Below are 18,507 nucleotides of genomic sequence, written 5' to 3'. Positions count from 1 at the left end.
ATAACTGTAGGCAATAATGCAGCAATTCATTTCCATCATGTCAAGAATGACTGAAAATAAAACTTTACGGAAGAGCATATTTTTATAAAAATCTTTGCTTCAGAGTTTTCTGATAAATATTCCTTTTGGCCTGAGAACTACATAGTTGATTTCTGTATGAAACTGAATATTTTTTGAAAGTTAGGGCTAAATTAGTTGGGTTATTTTTGCATGATGAAAGCGTGAAAACAAAACACCTTTTTTGCTAAAATATTATCTGGTCCTCGTTTCAGCCCAGAGGACTGAAAATACTAGGAAATTAAAATTTCAAATGTGGGAAGGAAATTCTATAATATTTGTTAATTCTAGCCCCAAAATGTTCAAAGTTATTTTTGCTTCAAAATCTGGAACTGAACACACACTTAACAATTTATTTCAATTTATACTGTTAGAAGCTCGCCCTGCCTATCTGTGCAGGTTTAGAGGTATATTTGAAGTATTTCTCCTTTCTTTAGAGAAAGTTGAATAAAGTAGTCAAAGGAACAAGTCAAAGCAGTTGTCTTTTAACATCGTTAGGTTATGTGGTTGTAAAATCTTTTAAAAAGTAATAAATTATCTACATTTTAAACCAGGACATCTTAACACCATGTCATCAGTGTTCAAGGTGAAGGTCTCCATGAGTGGTGACATTGTTCAGAAAAAGAACAAAAAAGTATCTCATTATATTACACCCTTAAATAACTGTCTGGAATCAAGTAGTTTTACCCCGGATTCTCTATAGAACAATAGGATAATAATGGGTTTTATGTATTGGGTGGAATAAGGAGTTCGTGCATCTCGGATGAGAAGCGGTAGAGAAGTGCCACAGACACTTAGGCCATTGCTTTCTTGGGTTTGAGGGCTCTGCAGCAGTGGTCGTTAGTATTTTCATATTAAAAGAAAATGTGCTTCATGTGGCTACATGGATGGCACTGAGTAATTGTGCTAATGTGGCTTCACTTGCTCTACTTTTCTATTTCTTTATTTAAGCATCTTAAATTTCAGTAGAACATGAATTTAGCATACATCTCGCATTTGATTAGATCACATTTTATATATTTTATGCATTTTAATCCAAGTTTGGCTCTGTGAACCTTACCATCTGTCTGGAGTTGTCATTGCATTTTATTTTTAATTTTAATTTACCCCATTATATTTTTGACTAAAAGTGATTTTATTTTTGGCAACTTCCTCACCTATGTCTTCTCTCCCTTGCATCCATTTGCCACAATGCATCAAGAGAAGACCTTCTAAAACAGAAATGTGATCACATTATTCCCTATTGAATCCCATTGTCTTTGTAATTAGTCCAAATTCTTTAATAGACTCATAAGATGCTGCATCCTCTGGACCCTTTGAATATATCTTTGCACCTTCCTCTTTTGTGTGCCATGTGCCTGTATCCCTTCCAGCTCCTCTAGCCATTCTCTCTCTTGCCTCTGAGTTTCTGTGTCTACTCTTCCCTCTGCCTGGAACCATTTCCCCCACACTCTGCCTCAATCAGTCCTATTTCTTCTAAGAAGTCTTCACTGACAACCTTACCTTTTCCCCACACAATACACTATGTCCTCCAATTTTATGGATTAAGCAAATTGCGTAAGGTTATACACTGCTATGTGTCTGCCCTGCTAGATTGTAAGCTCCAGGAGGAAATAGACAGCATCTACCTTATCTACCATTCAGTCTCCCACCTCTAGTCTAGGGCCTGAGACATGAGAGTAGCTCAACAAACATTTACTGAATGCCTGGATGGGTGGGTAAGAAAATCCACCATAGAAAATGTTACATACATATTATCCACCACTTTTACTTATTAAATATGTAGAAACTTTAAAAATAATCTACAGGTATAACCTGTAGGTTATACCTGTAGATTATACCTATAATCCATAGGTATAACAAAATTATGTGTAGACTACAATATATTTTATTCTGTAGGCGCAGCTGCTGTGAACTGATATAGTTTGTGGGCTAGTGGATGGTAAATGCAATAAAAATTATCTCAAATCATAAGATATTCTTTGTAATCCATTTAGACATTGTTATCCGAGTTTCAATTATTTATGATAATGCTTCATTGCATCTAAAAGAAATAGTTATAGAGATTTAAAAATCAATACTCCAATTAGAAGCTTACTGCATGTAAATCTACGAAATTGCACAGCTTTAAGTTTGTGGTCAAAACACCCTATAAAAATGTCTCTAGGAATCAGGGAGTTTATGAAATACAGTTTAGATGGCTGCTAAATCCAAAATGAGATTTGCAGTTCCAGTCATAAGTAAGGTGTTTAGAGAATTTCCTAGCAACTCTGCTGACAACGGATGATGTTGACAGCTGCCAGCTTTTTCTCCTGGTAGAAAACAAAATTTTGCTTAGTCATGGCCCCCCCAACAAAGTAACTATGAATTCTAGAGCCGTCTGGGGAATCCCACACTTAATATCACATCTATTGGAATCAGGTGGGGGACATTGATTCTCCTGAATGGCTTTGTCAATATTTCCATCGCCGTGTTACGATTCTTATGGGGTCATAGTTTGCAGGACAATACACTAGGCATAAAGGAGTTTACACATTTAGCAAACATTTGCTTAGCACCTATTTTGTGATATATACTATGCTAAGAGTTGGGAGTACAGTAATGAATAAGACAGAGAAAAAGAAACAAGTAGTTTATACATTGTTACTGGGGCTGTGAGCAAAATGTGAGTAATGGGTAAGGGAGGTTCAAAAAGGAGTAAAGCGAGGACTAAATTTAAGGTAGCTGACCTGGAATGCCTCTTACAGGAGGTAACTTTTGAACTAAGAATAAGAATAAGAATAAGCAATCAGTGGAAAAGCTGAGAAACACATCTAGGCAGAGGAAATGAGTGATGGTGTAAAGTTTCTGATGCGGAAAAGGACTTGCTATATTTGAAGATAAGAAAAAAGCCTAATATGACTGAGAATGGTGAGCAAGGAGAACAAGAACATGAGATCAAACTGGAGAGGCATTCAGACATCAGATGATACAGGACTTGTAGGAGTTTGGGTTTTATTCTAAAAGCAAAGGAAGCCCTGGAAAGTTTTATGCAAGGAAGTAACTTAATCCAATTTACGTTTCTAAAACTCTCATTCTGGCTGCTGTATGGAAAGCGGATAATAGAGGAGCAAGAATGGAAGGAGAGAACCCTTTTAGGATGTCATTGGTGTAGTCCAGGTGTGAAATATGGCAGCAGAAACGATCAAAGACATATTTTGGAGGCAGAATTAATAGGACTTGTTCAAAGATTGAATGTGAGCAGTGAGACAGAAGAATCAAGGATGACTCTCAGATTATACGATTTAAGCAACTTGGTAGAGAGTGGTCGCAATTATTGGAATGAGAGCCTGGGGAAAGAACAGATTCCTGGATGAAGGAAAGTTCATGTTGGACATGTTAAGTTTAAAAGATACACACACTTGAAGTCACTCGCTGACTCGAAGACAGTCACAGCACAAGGGAGAAAGCAGGTAGATGAAACAAATCAGGGAGTCAGACAGCGAGTCTTTGGTGCTCATGTGAAAGATACCTCACTTGCCCACTGGTAGGAGACATGTGGTCTGGATTATTTGCTATGCTTTAGTGACAGACTTACATCATGAACAACATCTGTATTCACAAGACAAAGATCAAGGACTCAGGGTACTGTTGTGGCAGTGACATTTCAGGCACTGGCTGAGGAATCCCCCCAAGGTGTCTGATGAAACTGCGCTGGCAGAAGTTATTAGCGAAACTCATTCTCAAATTCTCTCACTTATTTGCCTTTTTAAAAAAGTAAAATTCCTTTCCTTCCAGTGTTATTCCCCACACTATTATCTATGGCCTTCTTAAAATCATAGATTTTTAGGACTATGTTTTTAAAAGAGCATCTGGTTTATTTCTCACTGAAAGCTGGTGCGAAGAAGTGAGAAACATGGATTAAGTCAGCACCAAACACAGAGACTGTGAATAATTTACTTTATAATTGGAAAAAATATTTTATTCAAGTTATGTGCCACCATTATTTGTTATTATAATGCCTTGGTATTCACTGAAGGACAAAATTTGGAGGATTTCCCCAGAAACATTTTATTTCTTACATTGTAATTTCCCACAATAAGAAAGACAAAGTTATGAGAAGGCGTCTTTTTGGAGCTATTGATTTAAGTTTTCTCCTTTTTCCCTCCCCTGTTAGCCATGAAACAGGGCTCCGTGCTTACTGATTCAAGGTTCAGTGAAAGTGGAATTTGCCTGCAAACAATTTCTTCTCTAGTTCACTTTTAATTCCAGAAGCTTAGGTCAGTTTCGCCAAGGAAGTAAGAGGGACACTAAGGTTGGAACAGAGACAGGGGGAACTCTCTTGAAATAAAGTGGTCAGATAAATTGCAGGAAGCTCAGCTAAATTTAGATTCCAAATAAACACCAAATAATTTTTAGTATAAGTATGTCCCAAATGTAGCATGGGGCATATTTATACCAAAAACTTATTTATTGTTTATTTGATATTCAAATATATCTGAGCATCTTATAATCTTTGTGTTTTTTTTTTTTAAAGATTTTATTTTTTCCTTTTTCTCCCCGAAGCCCCCCGGTACATAGTTGTGTATTCTTCTTTGTGGGTTCTTCTAGTTGTGGCATGTGGGACGCTGCCTCAGCGTGGTCTGATGAGCAGTGCCATGTCCGCGCCCAGGATTCAAACTAACGAAACACTGGGCTGCCTGCAGCGGAGCGCGCGAACTTAACCACTCGGCCACGGGGCCAGCCCCAATCTTTGTTGTTTTTAAGTCTGGCAATCCAACCCTGAAAAAGACTTGAAGAGAGAGAGAGAGACCTCTTCTGACTGACAAGAGACAGGGAGAAAGGCTGGAACCTCAGCTCTATTCTAGCAATCTCTGAGAGGGCATGACATGGAGGTGGAAAGACCTCCAAGGAGAATGACCGGATGCAGTGCTTATGGGACACGAAGTTTGAAGTATATTTATTAAACTGATGGTTTTATTATTTATAGTATTCTCTCTCTACTTATAATTATTTCCCACCTAATATAATACCAGGCTATTTTATTGACAATATATTTCCATCACCTTCATAAATGAATGACTTCACTGGGTATAGATCATTTGTATACAACATTTTATACATTAGAACTCTGAAGATATTACTCTATTGTCTTTTGTCATCTAATGAAATGAGTGACCTTGATGTAGGTCTGATTTTTCTTCCTTTATAAGTAACCTGTTTTGCCTGCCTTATTATTTTCACAATTCATTCTTTCTCCTTGGAGTTAATGACATTCAATAGAATATGCCTAAATATTGGTACTCTCTAGTCCTGCAGGATGAGTATGCTTCCTAGGCCTGTTTCTAAAGCAACTCTCCTCCTGCCATCACTTTCATCATCAGAGGGTAGCTGTCAGGTCATTGCTGAATAAATATAACTGCTTGGGTCTCTGCCTGTTCCAGTAGCCAATGTTCTCTCATGCTGTGCTTCTTGGACTGCCCGACTCCCTGAATATCAATTAATATTAGTTTTCTTCACTTCCCTTGACAATGCAATCTTCCTGTGCCAGGAGTAGTCAAGGAACTCTAGGCATACCATCATGAACAGCAGCCACTCACTCTTTAAAAACAGACATTTTTAGCACAGTTTTAGGTTCACAGCAAAATCAAGCAGAAAGTACAGAGATTTCCCACATACCTTCTACACGCATTCATAGCCTCCCCCGTTATCAATATCTGCCATTAGAGTGGTAAGTTTGTTACAATCTACGGGCCTACATTGACACATCAATATCACCCAAAGTCCATAGTTAACATTAGAGTTCACTCCTGGCATTGTACATTCCATAGCTTTGAACAAATGTATAATAACATGTATCCATCATTATAGTATCATACAGAGTAGTTTCACTGTCAAAAAAATCTTTTGTTTTCTACCTATTATCCCACTGCTACCCCTGGCAATCACTGATTTTTTGGTCTTCATAGTTTTGCCTTTTCCAGAATGTTATATAATGGGAATCTTACTGCACAAGCCTTTCCAGATTGGCTTCTTTCATTTTGTAATATGCATTTAAGTTTCTTCCACGTCTATTCATGGCTTAATAGCTCATTTCTGTTGAGTGCTGAATAACGTTCCTTTGTCTGGCTGTACCACAGTTTATCCATTTACCTATTGAAGGACATCTTGGTTGCTTTCAAGTTTTTGCAATTATGAATAAACCTGTTTAATAAAACATCTGTGTGCAGGGTTTTGTGTGGATGTACGTTTTCAGCTCCTTTGGGTAAATACCAAGAAACACAATTGTGTGGTAAGAATATGTTTAGTTTTGTAAGAAATTGCCAAACTGTCTTCTAAAGTGACTGTATCATTTTGTATTCTCACCAGCAATGAATGAGAGCTCCTTTTGTCATCCTCAACAGCATTTGGAGTTGTCAGTGTTCTGGATTTGGGACATTCTAATAGGCATATAGTGAACCACTTGCCTTTTATGGACATCTGCTACCCTCTAAGTTGTCATAAAAGATACTATTGGTTAGAATCAGCTTGGCAGTGGCCAAGGGCACTAATTAAGTTTCTCTTCCCAGCAGGAGGGTCCAGTTAGACTACAAGAACAGAATGGAATTAGGAGTGCCATCTCCAGGTCAGCTTATATTTCTTGAATGAATAAATGAGTGAGCGAGTGAATGAATGGATGGATCAATGAATGAGTAAATCTAGCTCTGGCTTCAAAAGTCCTTACAACAGATAATCTTTAAGGTTCTTTCCGATCCTGAGATTCTATAACATAATTTTCTTCTTACTCAGGGAAATATGATATGTATTTTGATTGACCTGCCAATGGGATTAGCCACTGCAAAAGCTTGTGCCTTCCACATTAAGCAGATTTTATTACTGAGTTCTGTAAAGCCTGTAAATAAGCTCCGTGGAAAGAGCCTGCTCATGCAGGACTCTCAAAACAAAACCTGCTTCCTCAAACACCCAAGTTTGCATTTATTTCCTAGGAGGCCCAGAAGCCAACATGTGTTTTTTTTCAGTAGTAAAAGTTCCATGTTCATTGAACTAATAGTATCTGATCCTCTCTTTTGTGGCCATCACAATTTTGATTGTTTCCTTTGTTGATGCCGAAGTCCTGCAGAACTTCACAGGTGGGGTGCTATGGGCTGCATGTTTGTGTCCCTCCGAAATTCATATGTTGAAACCCAAATCCCCAGTGGGATGATATTTGGAGGTGAGGCCTTTGGAGGTAATTCTATCCTGAGGGTGAAGCCCTCGTGATGGGATTGGTGCCCTTATAAGAAGAGACGAGTCAGAGATTGCTTCCTTTCTCTCTACCATGTGAGGACATCACAAGAAGACATCCATCTGCAAACCAGGAAGAGGGCTCTCACCAGAACCCAACCATGATGGCATCTTGATCTTGGGTTTCCCAGTTTCCAGAACAGTGAGAAATAAATTTCTGTTATTTAAGCCATCCAGTCTATGGTATTTTTCTTAGCAGCCCAAACTGACCAAGACGGAGGGTTTCCTTTATGTTGCAAGAATATCTCCCTTGAAGTTCAAACTCCAAACTGTGGCCCTGATCCCTCAAGACTGAGTAGGGACAGCTTGTCCTGTGTAACCTAGTGTGACAGACTCCATCATCCCCTCCACTTACTGCTGGCATCCTTGAATCTGATATTCTAGGAGCCTCACATCTTATAAGTCTCCAACCAGCAAGAGGAGGGCACAGATGGTACAGATACAGAACTTCAGACATGGCTGAGAATAGTCTCTCTGCCATCACCTCCCCACGGAAGAATATTTATTTCCTTGGAGGTACATAATTTTAAGTAAGGTTCTCAAACTATTCCTGAAAATATTTGAATATGAGGTGGCTACTCTAGAGGGTAGTCTTAACTCTAAGGGTAGAAGTTTTCCCTGTTGAATTCTCCCTCAAGTCCAAGGATGTCCACATCCCAAACGATGCAAGAGGAACATAAAAATGGACTAGAGATAGAGTGTAGTGTGAGACAGTCTCTCCTTGATACTATGGGTATTTCCCTGGTTAACAGTAGATCTTTAGGATTACAAGACCACGGGTTCTACTAGATTCCAGAAACTTCACCTCACCTGTGATATGACTCCCAGGACCTCTGGAACAAAAAATTAATTAGGCCCTAAGTCACCTTGCCCCTGAACATGGTGCTAACTCACCACTACAGAGAAAACTGACATCACAAAGGAAAGAGTCCCACTAAAGATGTGAAAAACACAGTGCTCTGCAGTTACTTCTAGTGGTTCTTTCCTGGAAGAAGGAAATCCTGGAAAACTTTCTGTTTCCCAAAGAAATGAGAAATACCAGAAACTATGATGCAATAAGAACTGAATGCGGATTTAGTGGTTAGTCCTATCTGAAAGTAGCTAGAATTAGGTATCTCCATATCTGCCTAACTGTTTATATTATCTGTTGGTGAACTTATTAAATAATACATCATTTTCATATACAATTACAATTATCTAAGTCTTTGGTCCTGAATGCTCCATAGCTCCTTTTCCTGTCCTCCAGTCTTTTCCTGATTGTTCTTCTAAAGGAAACAGAAGAAGGATAACATCTCCTTTGCGGAATGAGCCCAGGCCACTTCTGAGGCACTAGCATATGGAAGAAGTAAAGGAAGAGCAACACAAAATATTTTCTAAGAGTTGAAGGAGCCAAGATATTGAGATGCCAGTAAGCAGGAGGAGGATAGAGGAACGTTTCCCCTTTTCCAAACAGAAGCTCCTTGGCTTAGCACATTAGCATACATGGGTTTCTTGACTTCATTGTTTTTCTTTGTTCGTATAAAAGGTTTCTCTTCCTTCTGGGGAGTGGCTTGGGGGAGAGGGGAAATTGCAGTGGTTCTCGAACTTCTCTGCACATTAGAATCACCTGGACTGAAAAACATTGATGACTATGTCTCCTCCCTCACCCACAGATACCGTGATTTAGTTGGTCTGGGATGTGGCCTGGGTTTTAGAATTTTTAAATCCCTAAGTAATTTTAGTGTACAAACAACTTTGGGAATCACTTCCACAGTGGTACCCCCAGCCAGAAGCTGGGACATATCAAAATTATCTGGGGAAGTTAAAAAAATACAATGCCTGAGCGTATGCGCCCGACCTTTTGAGTCAGAAGCCCCAGACGCAGGGCTTGAGCCCCTCAGGGGATTTCTGTGCACACCGTCATCAAGAACTGCTGGCAGACAGTAGCGATTATCAACAACAGCAGTCTTCATTAGTGTCGCTATCACCTGAATAAACAGACTGCAACAAGTGCCGGAGCACCTTCTTGCCTTCTCCCTAGGAATCCATGCCTCACACTCCCTTTTACAATTCAGACTGGACACAATTCATTGCCTGAATGCTTTCATTTACAACTCACAGCCACCTCACTGTTGTCCACTCTGCATTCCCTCTGGACTCACATCCTCTTTCAGCAGTTCTGCTCTGCCTCATTCTTAACACGCTTCATGTGTGTATGCTCTCGCTCCAGCTTAATTGAAACCTTCCCAACGGCAAAAGCTTCATTGTGTACTTAGTTTGGACTCCACCTTACACTTTCTCCGTTGTCCGATATAATGTCCTGAACATTACAAAGCGCAATACAGGTGTGATGCATGTAGAGAGAGAGAAATGAGTTCAGGAGGAGTAAATGTAACTGAAAAGTAAAAAGTATGTTCATTAGTACATAATTCTGAGTGAAAATATTAAATTGACATCATCTCATAGATCACACATACTTAACATTTCAGGATCTCTGAACTATATTACATCTGTATTGTGCTTTGTATTTTATCAAGAACTTTCTAATTCACCAACCTGTGTGATTGCCACCGTAACCCGGTGAAGTAGACAAAGCCATTTTGTAGATGGCCCAGAGGATAGGTGACTTACCCAGATCTTACCTGATGGCTAGCAGAACCAGGTGTCAAACTCAATCCTCTTGACTTTCAGTGCAGGTAGTTCTTTCCCATTCCCATAATCTCAGCCATCATCCATTTACCACTGACTCTCATCTGCATCTTCAGTCCTCATCTCTCTTCTAAGATCCACATTTCTAATTACATTTGAAAGAATTCCACCTGCATGTTCCAGCAATATGTTAAACTCATTAGGTCTCAAAGGGAATTTTTATCAGTTGCTCTCATCTCTTTTCTCTCAGTTCCTATAGTTCTATATCCCATTTAATGACTTTGCCATTTTTCTCATTTCCCTTTTCTCCCTTTCATTCACTTTCCTTAACTTACCACTTGCAAGGCTCCACTGATTCAGTTTCAACAGTGTCTCCCTTTCTGCCTTCTCTTTTCCATGCCCATTGCCATTTTCCCATGCAGGCATGATTGCCATAGTCTTTTAAATGATTTCCTACCTTCAACTTACTAACTCTCCAATCCCTACCTCTCATTACCTCCTCATCTTAAATCACAAATTTAGTTACCTCCATTTTTAAAAGACAAATTCAAAAGGCTTTTAGGGTCTTTCATAATCAGTCCACAAGCTATCCTCCTAACCTTAATTCTTCATAGATCTTATATGTTAGACTCCCAGAACTATTCACTGTTCCCTAAACAGGTCAAATGTGTTCACTTCTATGCATTTTTACACTTTCAAGTGCTCTCTTAGCTTTAATGACCTTCTGCCATCCTGCTCTCTCACTCTCTTTATTGTCAAAAACCTGCTCCTCCAAGAAAGCCCATGTCAAAAAATAGTTCTTAGGGTCGGCCCCGTGGCATAGTGGTCAAGTTCAGTGTGCTCTGCTTTGGCAGCCCGGATTCACTGGTTTGGATCCCAGATGTGGACCTACACTAATCATCAGCCATGCTGTGGCAGCATCCTACATACAAAATAGAGGAAGATTGGCACAGATGTTAGCTAAGGGCTAATCTTCCTCAGCAGAAAGAAAGACCACTTTTTTTGCAAATCTTTGCAAATCTTCTTCCAATCTCCAACCTCAGTTCTGGCTGATAACATCTATATACTGTTTTAGTACTTTTATGTATATTTCTCTTACTGCATTTAATTTTATTTTATATCATGACTATGTGTATAATATCACATAGAATGAGGCTTCTTGAGAGCAAGATTCAAGTTTTGTTCAACTTGAGACAAGATGAATTATAAATAATTATAGGAACTCATTTTTTGTATTTTCCATTGATCAGCACAATCTTGAGTATATATGAGGCTAAATAATTCCTGGACTGAATCATAGAAAGACTCATGTGTCTCATAGTCAGTTAGAATTGAGGACATCTAAAGTTTTAACTTCAATATCCAATAATTGTTTCCAAATTTATAATGGATGAGTTATTTAATAAAAGTTTTCTTAATTAGAAATGTTTCCAGAAGTCATGTATTTTAGCCAGTGGAAGAAATCTGCATATCACACATGCAAGACAGGTCATGACTCCGTCCCCTTGCTCACCCGGCCCAGTAACACATCCAACAGCCCATCAAGTTTACATCAGAGTCGAGTCTTCATCTGTAAGAATGAGGATGAATACAAGTGAAACGTATGGAATTTGTTATTTGTATTTTCAACTTTACCTTTCTATTAAAAACACCCTTTTTCCTATTAGTTATAAATTAGCTCCACAATTTAGAAACTTGTAGCTTAGCTGAAAAATTGTTTTTGCTAAATTAGAGTGAATCAAGATCAAGTGTTTTGAGATAACTTTTTAAAAATATGTTTTTGTTGGTTTGTTTGTTTTGCTGAGGAAGATTCACCCCTGACTTAACATCCGCTGCCAATCTTCCTCTTTTTTATATATGTGGGCTGCCACCACAGCCTGGCCACTGATGAACAAGTAGTGTAGGTCTGCACCAAGGAACCGAACCCGGGCCACCAAAGAAGAATGCACTGAGCTTAACCACTAGGCCACTGGTTGGCCCAAGATAATTTTTTTATTAAAAGTTCAAAACAAATAACTATAAATATTATTGACTGAAAATACACCATTTTATTTGCAAATTGGTTTTACTGAGGGTAAAGATTTTTCTCTTTCGTTCATCCTCCTGGGAATTCTACTTTTGTCAAAACCTCATATTATAATAAGTGGAAATAATAGTAGTATTTTGCAAACTAATATAAAGTTGTTTTGATAAAATGTTATACTAATAACTATTTATAAATATATACTTACTAAATAGAATTTAATTGGAGAGTAAATGTGAAAGAAAAAAATCAACCCACAAAATATTGATGGAACTTGACAGAATTCCACATTTTTTTTCAGTTGGGCAAGTTTGTATTATTGACCTGTTATTGATATGCACACTTTAAAATCATTCTTGATTTAATATCAAATCTTGAAATATGTCAAATTTCCCATCTCACTTGAGAGATAGACTTCACTTTCAGCTTCAGAAAACACTGTCATTAATTTGTTCTGATTCTACTGCAAAGTATTAAAGGATGGCTAAAAATTAATTGCTGTAAAATCATAACACCACCATCAACAATAATAAACACCTAAAAGGGATCATTCCTTTGAATGACATTTCTTGTTCTTCTGAAAGAAGAAAATGACAAAACCTGAACGTTATTAAACGCAAAAGAAAAAAAAATACAAGGTTCTTGTTTTAACATCGACTGGAAGAAAGACTGGGCATTCAACTACACTGACCCATGCCAAATGATAATTCTATTGAGAAATTGTATCATGCCAAACATCAATTCTCTTGAGAATTTTTTATCGAATCAACAACTTATGCCTATCTTACATATTAGCAACACCATTATTTAATTTTATCATAAGAATTCTCAGACGAATTTGTTTTTTGGCATCCAATATACAAGCTGTTATGTTTGAAATGAGTGGATTGTTTTCACTGCTGCCCAGTTTATCAATAGTGAAGGCAGAGCTGCCTTTGGCTAGCTATTTTGACCTGAGGCCACAGCATTTCTCAGCCAAACTTTGGACATATCACAATTTCTAATTTTTCAGTTTGATTATCCTTCCCCACCAAAAACACATTTAAAAGAAAGAGAAGATTGAAGCAGAGGAATGGGACTACAGAGTCATAGTTATGACATGTCACTCATTCGGAATCCCAAAACAGTGAATCTAGCACCACTTGGGTTTGTCCATATGACCATGAATGAAAAAACAAGCAAGCAAATGTATTGTTGTCTATGGAATTCTATCAATGTCAGTCTCACGAATACTGTTGCCAAGATGAGTGGTTTTCTTTATGTTTTATTTCTCTGCTGCTTGGAAAGACTTTTTGTTTTAATGCAGGTAAACCAAGATTTCATGCTGCCATAATTCTCCCATAGCTTAAATGACTCATTCTTACTGGATTATATAACAAAGCATAAGATGCTTAAGTGCTGCACTCTTTAAAACATTTTATTATGGCAATTTTCCAACATAAACATATGAATAGAAAATTTTAATGAGACCTTATTTACTCATCACTCTCATTTCAAAGCATTGTCAATATTTTCCCAATTTTGTTTCATTTATACCCCACCTGACTTCTTTTTCTCGAGTTTATCAAAGCAAATCTCAGATATCCTGCCATTTTACCTATAAGCACTTCTGCATGCATCTCCACTAATAATGGCAATTTCTTCTAATGTATCACATCTTTATCATATGTCACAGAAACGGCAATAATTCCTTAATATCATTAACACTCAGTCCATATTCAGATTTCCTAATTGTCACAAAGATATCTGTTCACAGCTGATTTGTTCAAGTCATGAATACAAAACGTTAAATTTCATGCAACCATATATTTCTTTGGAGGTTATTTTTTATCAGTACACCTCTCCCTTTGGTTTTAATTTTATTGATTTCTTGGGAAAAAAGCAGTTTCATATTAAATATTTGGTTGATTACTTTTTGTGATGTCATGTAACTTCTCCCTCTAACTCATTCTCAATGGGGATGTTATACGCCCACAAGGGGGAAAAGTCCAAAGGCCACAGCGCAAAGGCAGATGAGTGGGGCAATTAGGAAAAAAGTGCCTAAAAAATCTCCTTAGTGGGGATACAATGAGGAAAAAATTGATAAACTCTTCTCTAACCCCTCATGCCAATATGATAGTAGGGAGATTTAGAGACCTATGTAAATTCAACTTTAATTTAGGGGAAAAGGAAAAGAATAAGTGATGCTGTATGCATTCTATCATATCCTCTTATGAATCATACAATATCCAGATTTCCCATTTTTTTTGGATGACAGGATTGGGTTGTGGCTTTAGGGTTTTTGGCTATTTACCAAGTCCTCTATTAATATTTTACCTAATGGATTTCGCATTTTTTGACCAATGGCCTGTCTCCATTACTTCCTTAAGGATCAAAAAATAACAATTTTCCACTCCTATGTTTCCTCCTGCATTTATTAGTTGGAATTCTTTCCATAACGAAGAACTTTCCCACACGACTTTTAGGCTACCCTGAAATATGGTGCATAGAGGAAAGGTAGCTTAAATGCTCCACACCCTATAGTTATGAAAAGTAAGAAATTGAGTTTATGTGCTACCAACTTCTAATTGGAACCAATGAGTTTTAAAAAAAATGTTTATATACATTATGAACTCATGCACTTTTATGCATTTGACATGTCCCACTTTTACCCTTTTTCCTCTTACCTTGGCCCATCTGAGGCCATAGGAAACCCTTTCAAAAGGCTTTTGTGTTCTTTGACAAGATGCCTTTAGTCTTTCAGCACTTTTTTACGTTCTGGAATAAGTTGTCCCAAGCTCAGTTCACACATTTCCTGACCAAGACCTGGAATATAAGCCCTAGTTCCTTTTTCATGGGAATATTGTTTGAAAACCTTACCCTAGCCACTACGGGTGCTTTTTATGGATTTTTCATTCTTCCAGTCCTTTTTCTTGAGCATAGCTACAAAATGCATTCTTTTCCAAAAGATAGAAACAAATCAAGAGTTCATGCTAATATTTTGGATTCAAGTTTAAGACCAGTTTCTGTATAGCTTTTTTGATTTTATAACTTTTTATATTTCCTGTTACTCGAAAATCTGGAGTTTTAATTATATTAACATAATTGTGCATTGCCCTATCTACGTGTTTTTCTATCTATATATCCATTTCAAAATAACAAGGCCATTATTATAATTAACAATAAATCTAACAAACGTTTTTACATACGTTTTTTGGTCCTCTTAGATTCCAATTAGATTGTGCTCCACGAGGAATGTGCCCACAAAATACTATTTTACTGTGATTTATTATAATTCTTTTCTCTGCGTAGCTATGATAAAACATGTTATATAGTTCAATTCATTTCTTTTAGTTTATTTTCAGTTTTTAGGAATTTCTTTTCACTTAGTTTTTTTTAAATTACACCAAACACTTACATGGTTTCAAAACCAAGACTATGCAACAAGGTATGTTCACAGATGTTGGCTTCTATCTCCAGCTGTTTTATCCTCTTTTTTACCTTCGCCTAAAGGTAATTATGTTGATAGTTTTTGGTTTGTTCCTCTTTTGCTTTTTTTAAAGATATAAACAAATATGTATATTCATATGTCTTCCAGTTTCTAACACAAAATGTAGCATACTATACATTTTCTGTCTTGCATTTGCCATAACAATTTATCCTGGAGATTACTCCATATCACTTGTTTGTTTTTTACTACTATGTATATCATTATATAGTACCATTGTTTACTCAATCAATTTCCTTAGAATGGACATGTTTCTAACCTTGTGTTACTATAAATAATGTCACAACAAGTAGCCTTTGTATACTGGATTTCATATTTTTTCCAATGAAACTTCAGGATAAATTCCTAGAAGTAAAGTTTCTGGTTCACAGTGTAACACATATGCAATTGCCAAATTCCCCATAAGTGGTATGCTATTTCGTCTTCCTACCTATGATGCGTGAATGCCTGCTTCTCCATGGCTTCATTGACAAAGTATACTCAAAACTTTTATTACTTTTATCAATCTAATAAGTGAGAAATGATAGATAAGTGTAGTTTTAATTTGCATTTCTTGTATTATAGTGAGGATGAGCATCTTTTCATATGTTAAAGGACAATTTGCATTCATTTTTCTGTCAATTATCTGTTCATAACCTTTGCCCATTTTCAATTAAGCTTTTGGACGTTTTCTTCTGTTTATAGGAAGTGCTAAAACTTCCTTTCTTAGTTGGACTCAAAGTGGCTCTGGGCAAGTTACTTTGTCCACCCCAGTAAAAAGGTAGTGGCATTGGGAATGTACAAACTATTTACCAGGTTAAGAGATTAATTCACAATAAACTAAATGATTTCACTTTCATAATTATTTGTTTGTAGTGGCAGTGGTGTTATGTAGCACTCAAACCATTTTATCTAGTTTAGCAGTGAATGAAATTGTGCAAATGGAAATCTAGGTGAAGAATCAATCAGGGAAAAACTGGTGATATAACAATATACTATTTTTTAACCTTTGGAATATATTATTTTTTAACTTTCCCCATAGAAGTGAGGGAAGACCATCACTACCTTCATTTCACATCAAACTTTCACATACAGAAGCTAATTTATGAATGTAAATCACTTGGGAAATACAGTATAGCAGTAATATAAAATAAGAATGCATTTTTGATTGTGTGATATAGGAAACACAGATGTAAGGACCTAAATTAAATAATTCCATAACCATAATTACAGCTTCCCAAGCACAATGTTTATTAGATAACTCTACCTTTTTGCTATAATAAAGCCATACTTTCTCTTTTTCCCTCAGGAGGGCACAAATTACAAGATTCCTGATCTCCAACCAATTGAATCCATTATCATAGCTGTGCCCCAAGAGCATACCAAAGAGACAGGAAGTAAAACAAAAATGAACGAAGCCCAGGAAAAGCTCCATTATGTGAGCAAAGGGGAGGGATCAGTGCAGATTATAAACCAGACTTCTAGGATAGAACCATTTCATTCTAAAAAGTAAGTGGAGAAGATGAAAATTAACATCTTGTGTACCCTAAATGCAACCAATTCCAGATTATTTTGTATTTTATTTTCCCACTTTATTGTTGTGCACTGACCTAAACTAATCTGGTTATACAATTTTTTTGGCTCTCTTTGGCTTATCTTGGAAGCCACAGAGTTTGAAGTAGTTGAAGGGTTAAGGTTAGCTACTAAGCACAACTTCCTACCAGGTTTGCAATAATAGCAACATCCACAGATATTTATTAATAGGAAACAGTCGCATAGTCAGTCTACGAGTTTGACGTCCTTGTCTCTGAAGCTCTGTAAAATCCTTGCATAAAAAGTTTACCTAGGCAAATGCAACACTATTCTAACAGCAGAATTTAGCTAACCCTTTGTCAGAGTCAGAGGACCAAGAGTCCTCCAACCCAGCAACACACAAGAAAGCTAAAAGAAAAGTCCTGGTTGCCACCCCTAAAGGCATAAGAAAAGACCCATGGACTTCTATGATCTGCTCATGCAAAGACGGAGAAGTGTTTACAATATTCCAGCAAATGCATTTATACTGAATAAATTAATGCTACCAATGTCACTTATACTACCCTTTATTCTAATTAATAAGCCACCAATATCACCAGGAAAAACCCATTTCTCCTTTAAGCTCTACACAAATCAGCAAAGCCTCTGGTCTTGAGGAAAGATAAAGATACTTAAAGTACTTCTAGAAGCTCCCGCTGGACAGTGGCCTTCTTTCCTGTTAAACGCTCCGTGACCACCCGCGGCATAAGAGTTTCTGTTAAGACTACTGCTTGCCCCTAGAACACGGCTTAAACCTTAGCTCAGACTGTTCATGTTAAACTATTTTAAAGTATATTACAGATATTACAATTATTTTATGAGGAAGATAAGGCAATACTTTTTTTCTTTGCTGTTCTTTTATTCTATTTTTAAAGGAAATTTAAAAAATTATCATATTCAATAGTAAAATTTTTATCTTGAGAATAAATCATCAGATTTCATGGTAATATTTTTATCTCAAGAATAAGAATGTGCAAGGAATTTCCAGGTTTACTTACACAGGACTCTACTATGATTTTTTGTTAATTATAATTCCCTCTCATGATAAGTTTCTGATTAGAAACAGACACAAAAAAGGCAACAAGTCTTCAAACACTACTTAAAAGAAGTGCTTTCCTAAGTGTGTAAACAAAAATTCAACCTGTCTTAAGTGTCTCAAATCAGACGATCATCTGATTTCTTTCACCTCAGCCATCAGAGCATCGTAGGTGCAACAGCTCAGAGTAAGTGTGTTTATATGTGCTGAGATCAAGAGGAGATGCAGGGGTGAAGAGGGCAAGAGAGCCTTAGGAAATCCTGCTCTAGGCTTTACCAGAAAGACTTCATTCCTTCTATTAGTTTTTCTGCTCAACTGCCCTTCAAGTTGCGCCTGAGGATTTTTAAAGTGCAGGGTGGTAGTTAAAGGGCCAAGACTAAAGTGTTGCGTGGGAATCACCAGTTGAAGTTGACCAAGATTATAAAGTAATTTGCAAAGCTATTTGCTTCGACAAAGAGCATT

This window comes from Equus caballus, chromosome 10 (genome assembly GCF_041296265.1).
Source record: "Equus caballus isolate H_3958 breed thoroughbred chromosome 10, TB-T2T, whole genome shotgun sequence".
Lineage (NCBI taxonomy): Eukaryota > Metazoa > Chordata > Mammalia > Perissodactyla > Equidae > Equus > Equus caballus.
This window is presented reverse-complemented; position numbering follows the sequence as displayed.